The following is a 17,529-nucleotide window of genomic DNA, read 5'->3' as shown; positions in this document are numbered from 1 at the left end:
TGAACTCCACCTCTGAAACTAATGATGTAGTATTTGTTGGTTAATTGAATTTAAATAAAAAAATAGAAAAAAATACATGCCCTCACCTGTCCCACTTCTTTTAGTATTGCTTTGTTTAGGGCTATACTTACTCTTTTTTTTTTTCTACAGGGAGATATTGAAGGGTATTTATCATAAAATAAATTGGAATTTCATGAAATTATTGATGATCAACCATTTTTTTAACCTACAAAAATGACAGTTTCACATTGTTTTATCCAGTTCTTTTTTACGTATTTAATTAATTTATTTAAATTCAGTTAATTAACATACAAAGTACTATTCGTTTCAGATATAGAGTTCAGTGGTTCCTCAGTTGCATACAACACCCAGTGCCCATTACATCACATGCCTCCTTAATGCCCACTACCCAGTTACCCTGTCCCCCCACTCCTCCGACCCCTCCAGCAAACCTTAGTTTGTTTCCTATGAAAGAGTCTTTTATGGTTTGTCTCCCTCACTGATTTCGTCTTGTTTTATTTTTTCCTCCCTTCCCCTAAGCTCCTCTGTTTCATTTCTTAAATTCCTTAAATTTCTTAAATCATATAATTGTCTTTCTCTGATTGACTTATTTCATTCAACCTAATACCCTCTTGTTCTGTCCTGTATAACCTAAATCTTTAACAGCATTGTTTCTTGTTTCTAAAATTGGGGTTCCTCAGTACTTTGTTTCTTAGAGATTTTCTCACTTTTAACTTCATGGTTAATCAAAATGAAATTTTACAAACTTCAAAATAGCTCCATTGCCTTCTTCTATTTGACTGTTACTATACGAATTCCAGCCCCCTTATCCTTTAGCTTGATCTTTTGAAGTGACTTCCTACCTGGCTTCCAGTCTCCTGAAAACTTTGCCAGTTTTTCCTGTTGCCAGTGTTACCTTCCATCATCACAATGTTTGACCGCCTCTTAAGTGAAGACTAGACATGGGAGGTTCACAAGACACACCAATTGTCTCTTCTCCCTTCTGTCCCTCTTCCTTTGACCACTTTTTACTTCTTGAGTTAATTCCGAGTTCATTTTTTGGTTACTTACTTCTATTTCATTACTGAGCTTGCCTTGCTTGGTATCATATTTGCTTCTAGAGCAATCTCTTCCTCCCCCAGACCACAAGCTTTTTGAAGGCAGAGAGAGACCTCCTCTGGCTTTGAAACACCTGCAGTGTCTAGTATGATGGGTCAGTATGGCTGTGCAGGCTTTAGACAGCCCAGTCCGGGGGTGACTGTTCTGAGCCAGTGGTAAATGGCTCCCCAGGCATCCTGTAAAGAGATGGCTGTGTTTAGCACAGTCACACACATGGGACAGATTCTCCATGGGTGCTCACAACATTTGTTGAATCTAAATTGAGATTCGGCTACGAAAAGTGCTTCTGAAGCACCACATCTCCCACTTTCTAACCTGCACTCACAGCCTGGTCATAAATGGAAGCCTAAAGTCCCGGGAGACAGATGCTGAGGGCAACATCTCCTCCCAGTTCAGCCAGCCTCGGAACAGCAGCAGGGTCTATTAATCTATCCAAGATTTGGGCATGTCCCCAGCCTTTGGCTCCTCAGGACTGCTGCTGTACTGTGTAGGGGTTATCTGTCCCGTGGATACACAGTACCATTTTCTGGCTCCTGGGACTGCCTATGATGACCCCGTGAAGCTCAGAATTTCAGCAGAGATACGTCTCACTGGCTTATTCTGATGGCTGTCAGGCAAGATATGAACTGGTTGGTTGCATTTTCTGATGGGTACCCTCTTCCTTCAAAATAAAGAATAAATGCTGTGAACTGACCCCCTAGAGTGTTCTAACTGGAAGTTTTCCCCGTGGGCATCCTCCACTTCCGGTTTATCTTCATTGATTATTTCCTTTTGCCATGGTGTGTTATGTAGAACTGGAACATGAAATCCTGCCAACAGTTATTGGCTTTGAGAGTTCTATGGGGTTTGGGTTCCATGGCCAGCCCCATGGGGAGCCCTTAGAGCTGCCGTCAAGAGAAAATGATTGAACCTAGGAAAGATGAACAAATAATGGGGTCCCCTTGGCTTTTGGAGGTGCTGCTTTTGTATGAGGAGGAGTTCAGAACAAGGCAAAGAGCTAAGATTTACTGACCCAATCTGAGAACTGGCTGCTACGGGTCATGCAGCACAAAGGGAAGGGTCTTGCATCGCTGTGGAGTGTCAGACTAGGAGAACCATCCATAAGGGGCGGCCCAAGGATTTGCTCAAGAGTGAAACACGGGGGGAGATGATCAATTCAGGAATGCACACTAACTGTAAAGTTTCCTGTGGGAAAAATAGGCAGATTATTTAAAACATCAGAAAGAAAATGCCCTGGGGAACGTCAGCTTCTCTTAAATGAAATATGTCTTGGCAGAGGTACAAGACGGGGCTGGAGTTAATACTGTCCCCACACAGGGCAAATGTAGCCCAAATGGTCAACTCAGGCAGCCGGTCCCATCCAAACTCGCTCATGGGGAGAACAAAAGCGATGATGCTGTTGATTTTTGTCTTTGAAATTCTTGAGAACAATTTTAGTTGACTGGCGTTCAAATTTGGAGCAAGGGTAAGAAGACAAGAAGGCGAGAAGCTAGGGGTGAGAGGATTCTTTTTCTGCCTCCAGTGTGGGAAAGGGCAACGGACAACGCAGGGGCCGCAATGCGTATCTGGGGGGCTCCAAGGGCTGCTCTGTGGGACCAGCTGAGCTGGAGGAACCCGGAGTGCGGAGGCTGCAGGAAATCCTGATCTTTGCTTGTGTTAACTCTGGACTGAGTCCCAGGACTGGGAAACCCTAGTTCCCAGCACCACACTGCAGAGACTTGTTGGCTCCCAGGCGAATGGGGGAGGTAGAGAAGAGGCAGATCCGCTTAAGGCTCTAGGAACCAAATCTCCATCCAGCCCCCTGGAGAGATGCGGGAACCAGTCATCCTCAATGAGGCTGACGTGGGCCCCCAGACCATCACGGAGGCTGGACGACCCTTCTCTAATCTCAACTCTGCCCCTCCGTTGGCACGGTACCTGGGGTTCTTGGCTTGGAACGTAGATCCCGCGGCTCCTTTGCACCCTCTGAGAGGGGGCAGTTGAGATTTTGTTTCAGCCAGCACTGAAGGCCCTTCCATTGTTCAGGGCAGGAGAGATGGTAACTAGGTGTCAATGCCAAGTTCTCAGTCTTAGTACCATGCCCCTGGAGTGGTTTTGCGAATGATTCAAGGTGCTTGGCCAAACCAATTAAATTTGCAGGAAGCTCACTTGTCATGGGTCCCAGTGCTCGGTGTCTGCCTCAAACCCAAGCCCCATCCCCAGGCCCAACTTCCTTGCAGCGTTTTGTGCCGCTGGGTGTACCTTGACAAGGGCAAAAGGGCATTTTCATGTAGGACCACTGAGCATTCTGATCAGAATTTCCGAAGCACTGGGTCTCTCCATCTGTCTGGAAAATGCCAGGGGAGTAAAAGGAGTGTGAGAGGATCATTGCCAGGCTCACACAGGTTTCTGGGCCTGCTGAGAAAAATGTCAATATCAGTTTGACCAGCATCCGTCACCTTCTGTGTACTGTCTCTTGCGTTTCCGGGTGAAGCACGTCACCACCTCCACTTGGCCCTGTGTATTACAGCAAAGGGGCCAACAAGAAGGCAGGGGTTGGATTGCCACTAGAGCAGTCCTAACCAGTTCAAGCCCCAGCAAAGCCGAGTTTTCCATAAATGACCTCTTTTCTGTTCCTCCCTGAGCTGAGGATCAAAGAGCCAACAACTCTTCTAGGGCAACGGTGATGTTTCTTCTGATAATGTCGAATAGTGAGGAAAGAGCTCATTTCCACACCACCATGCCAGTCAACAGCTAGATCAGATTTCAGGTATCAATAGATATTTCAAATGCATCAAGAGATATTCTGCTTGAAGTCCCCTCTCCCCACTCCACTCAGTCTAGCACACTCTCTTAGTTTCCCTTGCTTTATTTTCTCTATAGAACTTATCATTACCTATAGTGATATATGTTTACTTAGCGTAAACAAAAACATTTGCCTCCCTCCATCTCTTACACACATACACACACACACACACACACACAACCAGAATAATCATGAGGGCAAGAATTTTATTTTATTTTTGCCTGTTTTGTTCATTGCCACATGTCCTGTACCCAGAAGAAGGCTTAGCACAGAATAGCCACTTAGTAAATGATTGTTGAATGAATGAAAGTCTTGGATGGTAGTGTTTTTTCTGCCCTGAGAATGTTTACCTCCTCTCCCAGCCCACACAGCAGGAAGCCAGGTCACCTGCCTGGGAGTGAGGTCTCACCCTTCGTAGAGCAAAGCCTAAGAGAGACCTGCAAATAGCTCAGGGAAACAGGGATTCCTGAGGGTCAGAAGCACTGAGAGCTCTTCGGACAACTCTGGGGTCAGTCTTCATCGACCAGATCAGTATCCCAGACACGACTCGGGAAACAGATGCAGAGAGCAGCCTGACACAAAATTCCGTGTTCGCCAGGCACAATTGCCAAGTGCCTTTCCTTCTTCTTTCCCTCAAACAGTTCAAATCAGGATTTGCAGCTAACTGAAGGGAAAAGATAAAGAACAAAAACTCAAACAAAGCCAGTTGTGGACCAACACTATACAATTTTGCAGCAAGCAAATATTTTGGGTGCCTTTAAAGGGGAATTTCCTTGCAGAATGATGGCATTGGGTCTAAGTCTTTCCCTAGGTGGATACATGTTTTGCACGCAAGCAAATGTTCCCTGGGCACCCATTCTCTTCTAAGCTCTGTGCTGTGCACAAAAGAACAGGACAGATGTGTTTGCTGCCTTTCCCAAGATTGAGTCATGACATTACTGTACATCATCTTCCGCTGTAGAACCCGAATCTAATTCAGATGCTGGCAAACTTTCTTGTAAAGGGCCAGAGAGTGACTAAATAAACACTTGGGGTTTGTCAGCCATACGCGTTGTGGCACAACTAGTCAACTCTGCTGTTGTAGCATGAAAACAAATGATATGTTAATGAATGACTGGGGCAGCATCCAAAGAAAACTTCATTTACAAAAATAGATGGAAGCAACACCCTTTGGTTGTTGCTTGCTGGGTTCTGCTCCCTGCGGCCATATAGTCAGGTTCTAGAGATGGAATTCTGATAAAACTATTGTTTGGCTTCAAATTCCCATGCCATTTGTATACAAAAATTTAGGAAAGTACAGGTTGGTCAAAGAGGACCGACTCCCAGTTTTAAGATGGGTAAGTTCTGAGGATGTACGGTACAGCATGGTGATTATAGTTAATAATACGGTAGTAGGTACTTGAACGTTGCTAAGAGAGTCAATCTTAAAAACGTTCTCACCACAAAGAAGAAAGGGTAGTCAAGTAAGAGGATGGAAGTGTTAGCCAAGGCTATGGCGGCAAGCGTTTCGCCATGAATAAGACTACGGAGTCAATGCGTTGCGCAACCTTCTATGTCAATTACGTGGCACTAATGCTGAAATAAAGTCAAGAAAATTAAATATTTGTTTTCAGAGTTTATAGGTGTTGTCCATGAGAAGGTCAGTCTACTAAAAGTTAGTAAACCATCTTTTTTAAAATAATTTTTTTCAAGATTTTATTTATTTACTTGACAGACAGAGATCACAAGTAGGCAGAGAGGAGTCAGAGAGAGAGAGAGGAGGAAAAAACATCTTTTAAAAAAGAAAAAGTACAGGCTTATAAATGCACTCACCCTCACTTACAGCTTTTCAATAGGCATTTCAGTCAGGATGAAGGATTCAGGTCATACTGCCACTTTGCCTCTGTGACCATAACTGACACATCTGTGGGGTTGTCCCTGGGTCTTGATGGAGATGGTTTCGTTCTCTCTCTAGATGTTTTCTACACATTGTTTAGTGCAATAACCAGGGAATAAAATGACCCACTGGTCCCTAGCCACAGGTTGGATTTATACCTTGAGGCTGCAAGGCTACTTTCCGACCCTCACCTTGCCCTGATTATGGCATAAAGAGAACAGGACTATCTGGTGTTGGTTCTTTGTTCACGGGTCGTTGTTCTGACATCCCCATCTCCTGTGCTCCATCTCTGTCCACTGGTGTGAGCTCTCCTTCATCTTCCATCTATTAGCAGTTTGGTTGACCCCTGTGTTAGCCATTTGTCCCCAAATACCCCTCTCCAGATCCACTCTTCTCTTTCCCCACTGTTCTCAGCCCTGGAAGCCTGACTTATGGATGATATCAAAGCCATCCCAAACTTCTTGCTCACTTTTAGGCCCAGCCAAAAAGGATTCCTAAGAGATCTGGGGAAGGAAAGAGCGCGAGGATGGGGTATTTATTCCCCCAATTCTCTTCATATAAGGTCACCTTGGGAAGGCCCATTCCTTTATTGAAGATGACTGATCCTCTTAAAGCAACCAAGAGCCTTGAGCCTTCTGGATGCTGTTAGCCACTTCTTCTCATCTCTGCCCAGGTCGAGGGGCAGACGCAGGGCTGCCGTTATGAGCTCTGGTGCCTGCCCTCTGTCTGTGCTTCCCTTACACCCTACCCACACCTTTGTACCTCTCACCTTATAAATAAATCTTCTTGGATAATCTTCATTGGTTGGTACCATCTGTTTCTGTGCAGACACTGATTGATGAAACAGATGCAGACTGTTGCCTGCACCATTACTGTGCTCTCTGACCGAGAGCCCAAAGTCTCTGGAGAGACTTCTAGAAGCTTCTTACAAAAGCATCTCTAATTGTTGAATCATCCAAACACTGAATCCCCCTGAATACAGTGTTCTCCCGACAAGAGTAGACACGCATAAGCCTCAAATAGATGTCATGTTGATTTGCAGGGTGTGACATGTGTTGGCCAATCTATAGGGCCATGAGTATGACTAAACCAAACGGTCACAGAGCCTTAGCAACTCAACACCACTGACTCTCAAGCCAAGCACAGCTCTAAAGCAGCTTTGTAGACCCCAAGGGAGAGGGCAGACTCTAGAATAGTTTCTAGAAACAACTTGCAGATTTTAGTTTAGCTGGCAGATCTTAGCATCAGGGGCTCCTTAAAGAGGTGGTTTGCGTGGTGGTGAAGGACAGACTCTGGAGTCAGCTGTGTGTTCCATCCCAGCTGTGTGTGATGCGACCTTCAGAACATACCATGATATGACCTTAAGCAAAATGGCTTAACTATCACCAGTCTGTTTCCTCATCTCTGAAATAGGGGCTGCTGTAAGAATTAAATTGGTCAATATTTGCAAAATATTTGAAATAGTACCTGATACATAGTAAGTTCTATGGCATTAACTATTATTGTTATTGAATGAGAACCTTTCCTTACCATCTTTTGTGTTGAAATCTTCTTGGTTATGCTTGGAAGACCTCTTACTCCCAGATGAACCCTCCTTTTTTTTTTTTTTTTTTTTTTAATTAAAGGACCACTAGGTCCTTTATGGCATTAAAACCTGGTATGCTCTGCAGAGATTTTCATATTGTGTCATAATTCCTGGTTTAATTCGACTGTCAGTCAGCAAGGGTAGAAAGTGCCCATACTCACTCTGTGTCTTATGCTAGAGAAGGCAGCTGTGAACAAGAAAGGCCTAGTACTGACCTTTATGAGAGTGGAAAAACACAGCTTGAGCTGGAAGTCAAATGTCTTCACAACTACATTTAATTTACAATCAAGCCACTTGAGAAAATTCAGCTGTAAGCTTGGCCTTCTTTTATCAACCTGAGCACAGGGCAGCTAGCTTCAATCAAGCTGTGACTAACTCAGGCTTTTCCCATCAAGACCCTTATGTTCTCTCTGTAGGTTCCCTTGATATGAGAGTAAATAGACTATCACAGGTTCTTAGCACCTCTACTCTGGGAGAGTCTTCTAGAATGAATGTGTTTAATGTGCTTAGAATCAGGAGAAAGAGACTTTGGATTACTTTTTCTATAATGAGCATATACTGGTTTTCTTGGGAGAGCTAAAGATTTTTTGATTTAAAACAAGTTTACAGTTGCGATAGAGAGCATCCTTAGTTGACACTAATCACACTCAAATAATGTGTCAAAAAACAAGTGGGAAAATTCTTCCAGGTCCATGCTTTCTTTTTCAACTTTGAGAACTCAGAGCCCAGGATGAAGGCGTAGACAACTGAAGGTCATTCAGGCAGGTACAGGTGAGAAGTAAGAACATGTACAAGGAAGTTGAAGATGTCAGCAAAAATACTTTGACCATAAACCAAACCATAAGATCTGGGGGAAAAAAAAAAGCATTTATAATGGCACAACATTTCTTCACTTACTTGGTTTGGAACACCTTGTAGAAAGTTGAAGTCAACACTTAAAATCTAACTAAACCCATCCATGCCCCTTCCACTCTCATTCTCTAGCAGAAAAGAAGGTACCTGCTTCTACCAAAAGGATCAATGGAGGGTAATGCTTGATTTACCTGGGTCTCCCACATCAGCCTTTTTTTCTCTTGTCTGAAGTCTGGAAAACAGAGTCTGTATTCTACTTAATTTTTATGTCCAGAGAGCCGTGCATGTGTCTTTACATTGTCATTGTGAAATAAGTGATGGGTAAATGGGTAGATGATAAAATTTGGGATGAAGGAGGCACCAACTTACAAGTAAGCCACCGAGGTGAAAAATACAGCATAGGGAATAGAGTTGATAATATTATAATAACGTTCTAAGGTGACTGCACTTACTGCAGTGAACACTGAGTAATGTAGAGTATTGTCAAATACTGTTGAACATCTGAAACTCATATGACATTGTATGTCAACAATACTTCAATAATAAAAATCCGAAAGCCACTAATTATGCAATATGTTACAGGAATTTAGAGATAAAGCTCAAAATTTATTTATTTTTTTATTTTAAAAATTTGAGATTAAGGAATAGAGTTAAGACAACTGAAAGAATGCTTTCACTATTATTTACAATAAAAGGTATAAGAAAAGGAACACATTTTCTGTACCTAAGTGAGCTCTATTTAGGACATAAAGCTTTTGAGGCTCAGGGGGAGCATCTATGGGTCCTGGGCAGTTATAAACTTTTGGGCTCATGGGTAAAACTGAGGGTTTGGACTAGGTGACCTCCAGGTTACCTTCAAGTTCTGTGATACTAAGCATAATGATTAAGGATGAAGCAGACTAGAATTTACCAAGGTCCAACAATAGTTTAAAATCTGGGAATGCTCAGTGTGCCTGGGTAGCTCAGTGAATTAGGTGTGGGACTCCTAACCTCAGCTCGGGTCTTGATCTCAGGGTCCTGAGTTCGAGTCCTGAACTGGGATCCATGCTGGGCAAGGAGACTTCTTAAAACAAAACGTGGGAATGGTCAGTCATCAACAAGCAAGAAGGCAACTGGGTTTTGATTTATTAAAATATCTAGTTTTCTGATGCCTTCTTCCACTCTACAAAATGGTGTGTGCCATTTATGCTTAAATTGAAGTGAATAAATTGATTTATCTTTAGCAGATTGGTCTTTCGATTCTTGTCCAACACATTGCAAAACTGAGCTGGACGTTATTCTTTTAGTATCTGCAGCTGGATTCTAAGAGAGCCTGGGAATGACTATCAAGAAATTTTTCAACGAGGGCAGGCCTGGTGGATTGATGACCTCATTTACCTCTAAGAGATAAACAAGATTTCTCAAGTCTCTTTCAACCCTTGGATTCTTTGGTGTTTTAGTTTCCGCCTTCCACCGTTGAGCCAATGTTTCCACTGTCCAGGCCCTCCACTTTGCAAACTCTATAGCTCTCTGTGCCAAAACCAAATGCTATCATTTTCCTCCCCCTGGACGATTAACTCCCACAATCTTGGACCAAAATATACATCTAGATGCCAGCAGTGAATGCTTTAGCTCCTCCTTTATCAACATTGTCCCTCTGCCCAGGGCTTAAAAAAAAAAAAAAAAAAAAAAGTCAGAAAGATCAGTGCCAAATAATACTGAGCTTTTCATATTGGTTCTTCTTCTTAAAATTAATTTTGTTACAGACTTATGAATATTTTATGTGTATTGTCTCCTTTTTTTCTTCCCCTAGAGTTCCCTAACTACTTTCTATCTTCTCTAATCCTGTAAAGACAAAGGGTGTGAATTTAGGATTTGTTCTGCCATATCCTATTTATTTGCCCAAGCCCAGGAGATTTCTGACTTTCTAAAGGTCAGTGTGTACATTTACAACACAAATACCCAAAATAAAAACACCACATAATTTGATTTTTATTCACTTTTCAAGACAACTGTTCAAAACAGGCTCATTTAAAATATCCAAGTCCTTTTGTATAACCACATAGTCACTGTGCCCCGCAAAATCTGCCCCAATTTTTTTCTGATCTGGTACGGAAGATTCCCGAAGTATTGTAATTTATGTTTCTTCAATAGCTGCCATTATAACATTTGTTGTCACGAAGTCTTCTCCAAAAGGATACAGAGAGCCATAAAATGAAAACGACCGGGCTTTCATTCACTGTTTAATGCCAGCTGTTAATGCCAGTGTTCAGTGGACAAGCTGAGACACCGTGAGACCTTGAGCTACCACCATTGGAATCTACAGAGATTCAGATACGGTCTATGATTCACAATCTGAGATTACGTTCAGAGCACTTTCAGAGAAGGAACGTTTTATTAAGAGATTTGAGTTAGTTGGGAGATGTGTCCACTGTCTTTGGTATTTATGGTAATATTGGTGTATCAGAATATGCAGTTTACCAGAAAACTCCATTTCTCACTCTCCTGGGGAGGAAGGAGGAATGTGGTGGGGCCAGCAGGGCAGGGCAGGAAAACCTGCAAGCCAAACCAGCAAGTCAAGCTTTGAATACACTCCCTGGTCTGTAAATTCCAATTTTAGCCATTTGGGGTTTTTTTGGTTTGTTTGTTTGTTTTTGTGTGTGTTTGTTTGTTTTTTAAGATTTTGTTCATTTATTTGTCAGAGAGAGAGAGAGATAGCGCGCAGGGAGAGAGAGGGAACACAGCAGGGGGAGTGGGAAAGAGAGAAGCAGGCTTGCTGGGGAACAGGGAACCTGATGTAGGGCTCAATCCCAGGACCCCAGGATCATGACCTGAGTTGAAGGCAGACACTTAAGGACTGAGCCACCCAGGCACCCCTCGCTATTTGTTTTTTCTCTAACTCTATCATTAACCCAGTTTTATTTGTGCAGCTGCGAAAGTATATTTTATATTCTAAATATGACACATCTTTAAATTGCACATTGCTTTCTATCTTTCCAAAATTTTGTCCCCAAAATTTAGTTCTCTGGGGGCAAAGCCTGGGTTTTCCAGTGCTAGCCACAGGTATTCCAGGAATTACTCAAAACAACTCTTAACAATTGTCCTCATTATTTAGTTGAGATAACCAAGGTTGGTAGAGGTGAACTAATGTGGACAAAGTCAAGATCTACAGTTACCAAGCGAGTAAATTGGATTTTTCACCAAAATCTGACATGTTCTGAGGGACATATTCAATGCCTTAGTAGTATAGGAAATTATTATATACAGGTACTCTCTAATTTTCATTTGATAGAATTTTCATTAACAAGAATCCAGATAACTGTGACTCCCAATTATTTTTTTAATTGAATTTCTTTTTTAAGAGAGAGAGAAAAATTACAGGAGTGATGACTTTGTTAATAGCAATTAAAACATAAACATGTATATATACAATTTCAGGGAATATTCTTTCATTCCCCAGAAACATATTAGATCTAACATTCTATTCTCTAATATTATAAGTATTATAGAATGATTAATATTTTCAGAGATAACCCAAGGCTTTTAAATAATTCAAATCAATGTCAAAACATTAATTAAACTAAATAATATTAACACAGGGAAGTAGTCTTTTCTATTTCAATTCATTTAAAGAAGGTTGAGATTTCATGCTTTTCTTTAATTTCTTGATTTTTAGACTAATTGTTAGTCTATAAATGTTACTTTTGTAACATTTTCTATTGTAAACAAATAATTACTTGTAGACTATTTAGAAAACATAGAGAACAGAAATTCAACAAACCACAGATACATTTATGGTTTCTTCTTGTCATAAATAGATATAGGTACCTACATGATTTTAACTTACAAAATTGAGATTATACAGTATATATATTCTTTATTTTACTGTGATTATTTTATCATGTCATTTGTAATTCTTCACTTGCATGAGTATAGATAGCCTAAAAATGCTCATGTGGGTATATTTTACTTAGTAGTTTCTTTTTTTTAATATTTGAGTTGATAACAACTGTGATAACACAGCAATTAATATATTTATTTCTATTTTTTTTTCTAGGTTAGATTCCTAAAAAGAGAATTATCGAGTCAGAGACAGAAGCTTTTTTTGAGGCTCCCCATGGGGAGAGTAATCCCCAGGGGGATTACTCCTCAGTAATGTTGCATCATTCTTCACTCCAGGATCTACCTCACCACACCATTACTGGCAATGGGTATTATCGTAGTCTGTGAAGAGTCACAGTCTGGCTTTGTTGTAAATTATTTGCTTTATCATGTTTGAAAAGCGATTCTTTTTTGGTTCATGGAATATTTCCCTAAAGGTTCTGTTGTCTAATGTAATAACAGCGAACATGTGGTAGCTATTGTGCTAAGAGATAAAATAATCTCTTAATTCTAACCACACTTTGTGTGTGTGTGTGTGTATACATACAATATATATATGTATACATATATACAAATATAAAACAATAATATAATATTATATTATAATATTATTATATATTTATAATTATATTATATATTGTATATATAGATATATAAAATATATTATATGAAAATACAAAATATAATTATAATATAGTTTATGTTATAAATAATAATATAATAATACTTGTATACATATGTATACATACACATATAAAATAATAATTTTGAATATGAAAAAGATTATCTCAGAAAAGTTAAGCCACTTGTCCAAGATAACCCAGCTAGTAGTTGGTACAGTTTCAACCAGGTCTGAGTCCAAAACATATAACATTTTATTTATGTCTTTTTCATCCGATTCCTTAAGATCAGGTACCCAAGATTCACACCTTCCAACATTTCTCTTCATTATTAAAAGGTTCTGATCTCTTCCTTTCCATTTGTTTTCCAGATGAACTATATCATCATCTTATGAATTCCTTCAACCTTGGCATTTGACTGATGTTGCGTTAGGAGCATACATTACATTTAAGAAGCATGACGTCTGCATAGTACTGGCTTTTTCAGCAATGTCATGTCAAGACATCTCTCAGTCACCTTGTTTAGTTTGTGACTTCCTTCTGCATATCTTTATGACCGTCCCTGTTTAAGTGCTTTGCTTTGCTTGCTTTTATTTTTTCACCCCAATAATGAGTGGGATCTTTTCTTTGTTGTATTTTGATTGACTATAGTTAACATTGAATTGTGTACATTTGTGTTCCTTTTTATTATAATTAGTTATAATAGTTTTCTAATTAATTTTCTAAGGTTTCCAAATAGATGATGTGCACTTGCAATGTTTTTTTTTCTAGGTTCTATTTCTTTCTTTCTTCTTTCTTTCTTCTTTGATTTTAAAAATGTATTTATTTTGAGGGGGAAGCAGCAGAGGGAGCGGGAGAGAGAATTTCAAGCAGCCTCCGAGCCAAGTGCAGAGCTGGTCACAAGGCTTGATCTCACGACCCTGAGATCATGACTTGAGCTGAAATCAAGAGTCAGAAGCTTAACTGATAAAGCCACCCAGGCACCCCCTCCTAATTTCTCTTTCTCATCTATCTTTCTCTATGTCATTGAATAAAACTTCCAGAACAGTATTAAATATTGATGATACAGTAATTAAAAGAAACATCTCTTTTTTTTCCCTTTACTGCCATGGAATTATTTCTAGTATTTTGCCTTCAGGTAGGTGTGTGTGTGTGTGTGTGTGTGTGTGTGTGTGTGTGTGTTTAACTGTGGTAAAACATAGAGATAATGCAGTTGGTAGAAATCCCACCTTGACTTTGGCACTTTTTTTCTTAATTTTTAATTTTATTTATTTGACTTTGGCACTTTGTCAGTTTTAGTTTTCAGTATTTTCATGGCCAATTTAATGGGGAATTAAAAACAGGTATATGGACCTAAAAACTTGCTGCTATTGTAACTCTGAAATTGAACACATAAATTTTAGAAAGATTCTCAGCAAATGATACAATATATTATTGCCTAATTAACTTAAAAATTCAATTCACTTTTCTAAGCATCTCAGTCTTCTGAGGTAAAATTATAATTGGCTTTTCCTAATTAAATTTATCCCACACTCCATTATTTTTCATTATACATGCTATTTCCATCTCCCACTAGAATGTATAGTTTTCTAGACCTGGACTAGAGGAAGTCAGGTTTGGAGTTAATCAGAAAAAATGTCTTGAACTGAAAGCCCACCATCTATCTCACTCCAGTGCCTTAAATAACCCACTGATTTCTGCTATACAGCAAGAGGAATTGGTTCTGGCTGTTGTTGTATCCTGAGCTTTTGATGACATCATGGTAAAGTCAAGCCATAGAACTATAAGGAACCATGATAATATATATATATATCATATATCATATTTATATAGTTTAATATATTTATTTATTTAATATATAGATTATATTATATATTAAAATATATATTGTTTAAAAATTTTTTAAAGAGCATTTATTTGCCAGAGAGAGAGAGAGAGAGAGAGGAAGAGCACAATTAGGGAGAGGGAGAAGCAGGCTCCCCGCTGAGCAAGGAGCCTATTGTGAGACTCTATTCCCGGACCCTGGGATTATGACCTGAGATAAAGGCAGATGCTTAACCATCTGAGCTACCCAGGCATGAAATTACAGAAAACTGTGATTTTCTGAAGATAAAAATATATAGGCTTGTCTATCAATGGATGAATGGGTAAAGAAAATCTGATGTATGTATATGTGTGTGTGTATAACATACAGATATGGAATAGTTATATGTTACACACATATGTGTGTATAATATATATATATATATATATATATATATATATATATAATGGAATATTATTCAGTCATAAAAAGAATGCAATCTTTCCATTTGTGACCGCACACATGGACTTCGAGGGCATTATGCTAAGTGAGATCAGTCAGAGAAAGACAGATACCATATGGTATCTCTTATATGTGGCATCTTAAAAATGCCGATAAACAAGAGAAGAGATTTTTGGTCGCCCGACAGATGCAGAGGGTGGGGGTAGATGAAATGGGTGAAGGCGCTGAAAGATACAAACTCCCTGTTATAAATCAGTCAGTCATGTACAGCATTTGATTGCAGTTAACGATACTGTATTACATATTTGAATGTTATTTAGTCAATTTTTAAAGTTCTTACCACGAGAATAAAAATTTTGTAGCTCTGTGTGGTGACAAATGGGAACTAGAGTTATTGTGATGATCCCTTTGCAATAGATGCAGATATTGGATGATTATGTTATACAGCTGGGACGAATAGAGCATTATGTGCCAATTATACCTCAATTTTAAAAATATAGGCTTGTAGTGGTGGATACATTTCATTATACATTTGTCAAAACCTATAGGATGTGCAATATCAGGGGTGAACCCAATTGTGAACTATGGATTCTAGGTGATAATGACATGTAATATAGGTTCATTGATTGTAACAAATGCAACACTCGTGTGTGGGGTATTGATCCTGGGGGACACCATGCATGCGCCGGGGGCAAGGAGTGTATGCAAACTCTCTATACCTCTGCTTATTTTTTCTGTGAACCCAAAACCGCTCTAAAAAATTAAGACTCTTACCAAAATGTAAAAAACATATAATGTTATATATCAATTATATCTAAATAATAAAGAAAGAAAAGAAAACACACACACAGTCCATCTAGACTTAATAACCACCAAGCACTACCCTGATGTCATGCCCAGAGAGCACATGGACTCCAGTTTGCCTCTGCTGAATGTGTAGCATCTTCTCAGGGACATCTTCCGTGTCGTGGTGTATGTCTCGGAACCCAATGGGGCTAATTCTTGGGGACAGTTGTCTGCTCCCTCATCAGTCTTGCTGCCTTCTGCTTCTTCTATTCCTGCACTTTCATCACACACATTTTCCCTGCACTGACAGATCTGAGGAGGGTCTTTCTGAAGCACCTCATGAGGGTCCTTTCTTCATGGCTCCCATTTTTTTTTTTTTTAAAGCTCCTTGCCATCCATTGGTAATATTGCTGTGCCTAAGACTAACAAAAACCCTCATCTTCCTGTGATACTCTACATAGGATTATGTGAAACCCTGCCCTTTTGCCGAAGATCCAGAAATTTATCATACAAACATTAAGCATTGAAAAGAAGAAGTGGTGGGGATCACAAGACTAACCACAGAACAGCCCCCGCTATGTGGTTGATGGTAACATTTGGTACACCACACTGTGTGTCCTGTTAGGAATCCACAGAAGCTCTCTGGAGATTAACTTAAAAATGTTTTGAATCCTATAGTTTTCTTTTCCTCTTGACTTTGCACCCCAGGGACCTCAACATCAAGTATGAAGAGCTTAGCTTTTAGAAACATAGGAGCATCTGGCATTCATTGTGAATAATAACAGTACCCTTGTTTTTTTTCTAATTATTTTTTTTTATATTCCCTTTGCTTTTATTTCCTAGTCAATTTATTTGGTATGATTCCTGCAAGACTCCCCCCAAGAGATCGAAGGAGAGTGTATTACTTTTTAAAATGACGGTTCAATTCTCAGCATGAGTGTCTCTAGTTTTGCAAAAATTTTTTTGAACAGTTTCATTACCTACTGTCCTCCCTCTGCTTTTTGGTACATACCTGGGTCATATCAGCTCCCGATATGCAACACTACTGCAAAGTTAGTTTAACTCAAGCATAATCGGGAATCAAAGTTGTCAGAAAAGCATATCATGTGGTGAATTCCAGAAGCAAGTGAAAATGACTTGGTTACTTACCACTAACACTGTTACTACCTATGCTATTTTTTTCATTTTCTGGTAAGTATGTATTTTTTTTTTAAGATTTTATTTATTTATTTGACAGAGAGAGATCACAGTAGGAGAGAGGAAGGGAAGAGATCACAGAGAGAGAGGAAGGGAAGCAGGCCCCCTGCTGAGCAGAGAGCCCGATGTGGGACCCGATCCCAGGACCCTGAGATCATGACCTGAGCCGAAGGCAGCGGCTTAACCCACTGAGCCACCCAGGCGCCCCTGGTAAGTATGTATTTTTAAGAAAAAAATAATCCAATGATGAATTTCTTCTGGAAGAAAAACTTCATAAGACAGTACATGAATCAGTCTGAATGTTGCTACACTCATCCTGTTTTTAACTGTTTTTGTTTTAAGGTGACCATGGAAACATGGAACAGCTAATAAATCCTGGATAATACTCAGGCTGCATTTGATTTTGCTGTCGTCTGGTACCTGCTCTTAATGTTGGGTGATCGCAGTACATAATTTACAGGATGGCAACAGTAGGTCCATGTCCTATAATTTTTTATTCAGATCTGTAACAGTGTCTCATATATAATAGATGCTTCACAGTTGTTGAATGAATGAGTGTGAGAATAAAGGAATGAGTGGCTG

At 39.7% G+C, this 17,529-nt stretch overlaps 2 long non-coding RNA genes across 2 annotated transcripts in view; both read left to right on the top strand.

The window, feature by feature from the left end:
* Nucleotides 1-17,529, top strand: part of LOC309848803 — a 492,271-nt gene that overhangs the window by 344,222 nt on the left and 130,520 nt on the right. The window lies entirely within an intron of this gene.
* LOC309848738 overlaps nucleotides 1-17,529 on the top strand; it is a 52,758-nt gene that overhangs the window by 34,722 nt on the left and 507 nt on the right. The window contains exon 2 of the long non-coding RNA XR_014303250.1: nucleotides 17,290-17,417. This is a non-coding gene — a long non-coding RNA (uncharacterized lncRNA). The remainder of the gene's footprint in view (nucleotides 1-17,289; nucleotides 17,418-17,529) is intronic.

The sequence above is a fragment of the Mustela nivalis genome, assembly GCF_964662115.1.
Source record: "Mustela nivalis genome assembly, chromosome: 15".
Taxonomy (NCBI): Eukaryota; Metazoa; Chordata; class Mammalia; order Carnivora; family Mustelidae; genus Mustela; species Mustela nivalis.
This window is presented reverse-complemented; position numbering and strand designations above follow the sequence as displayed.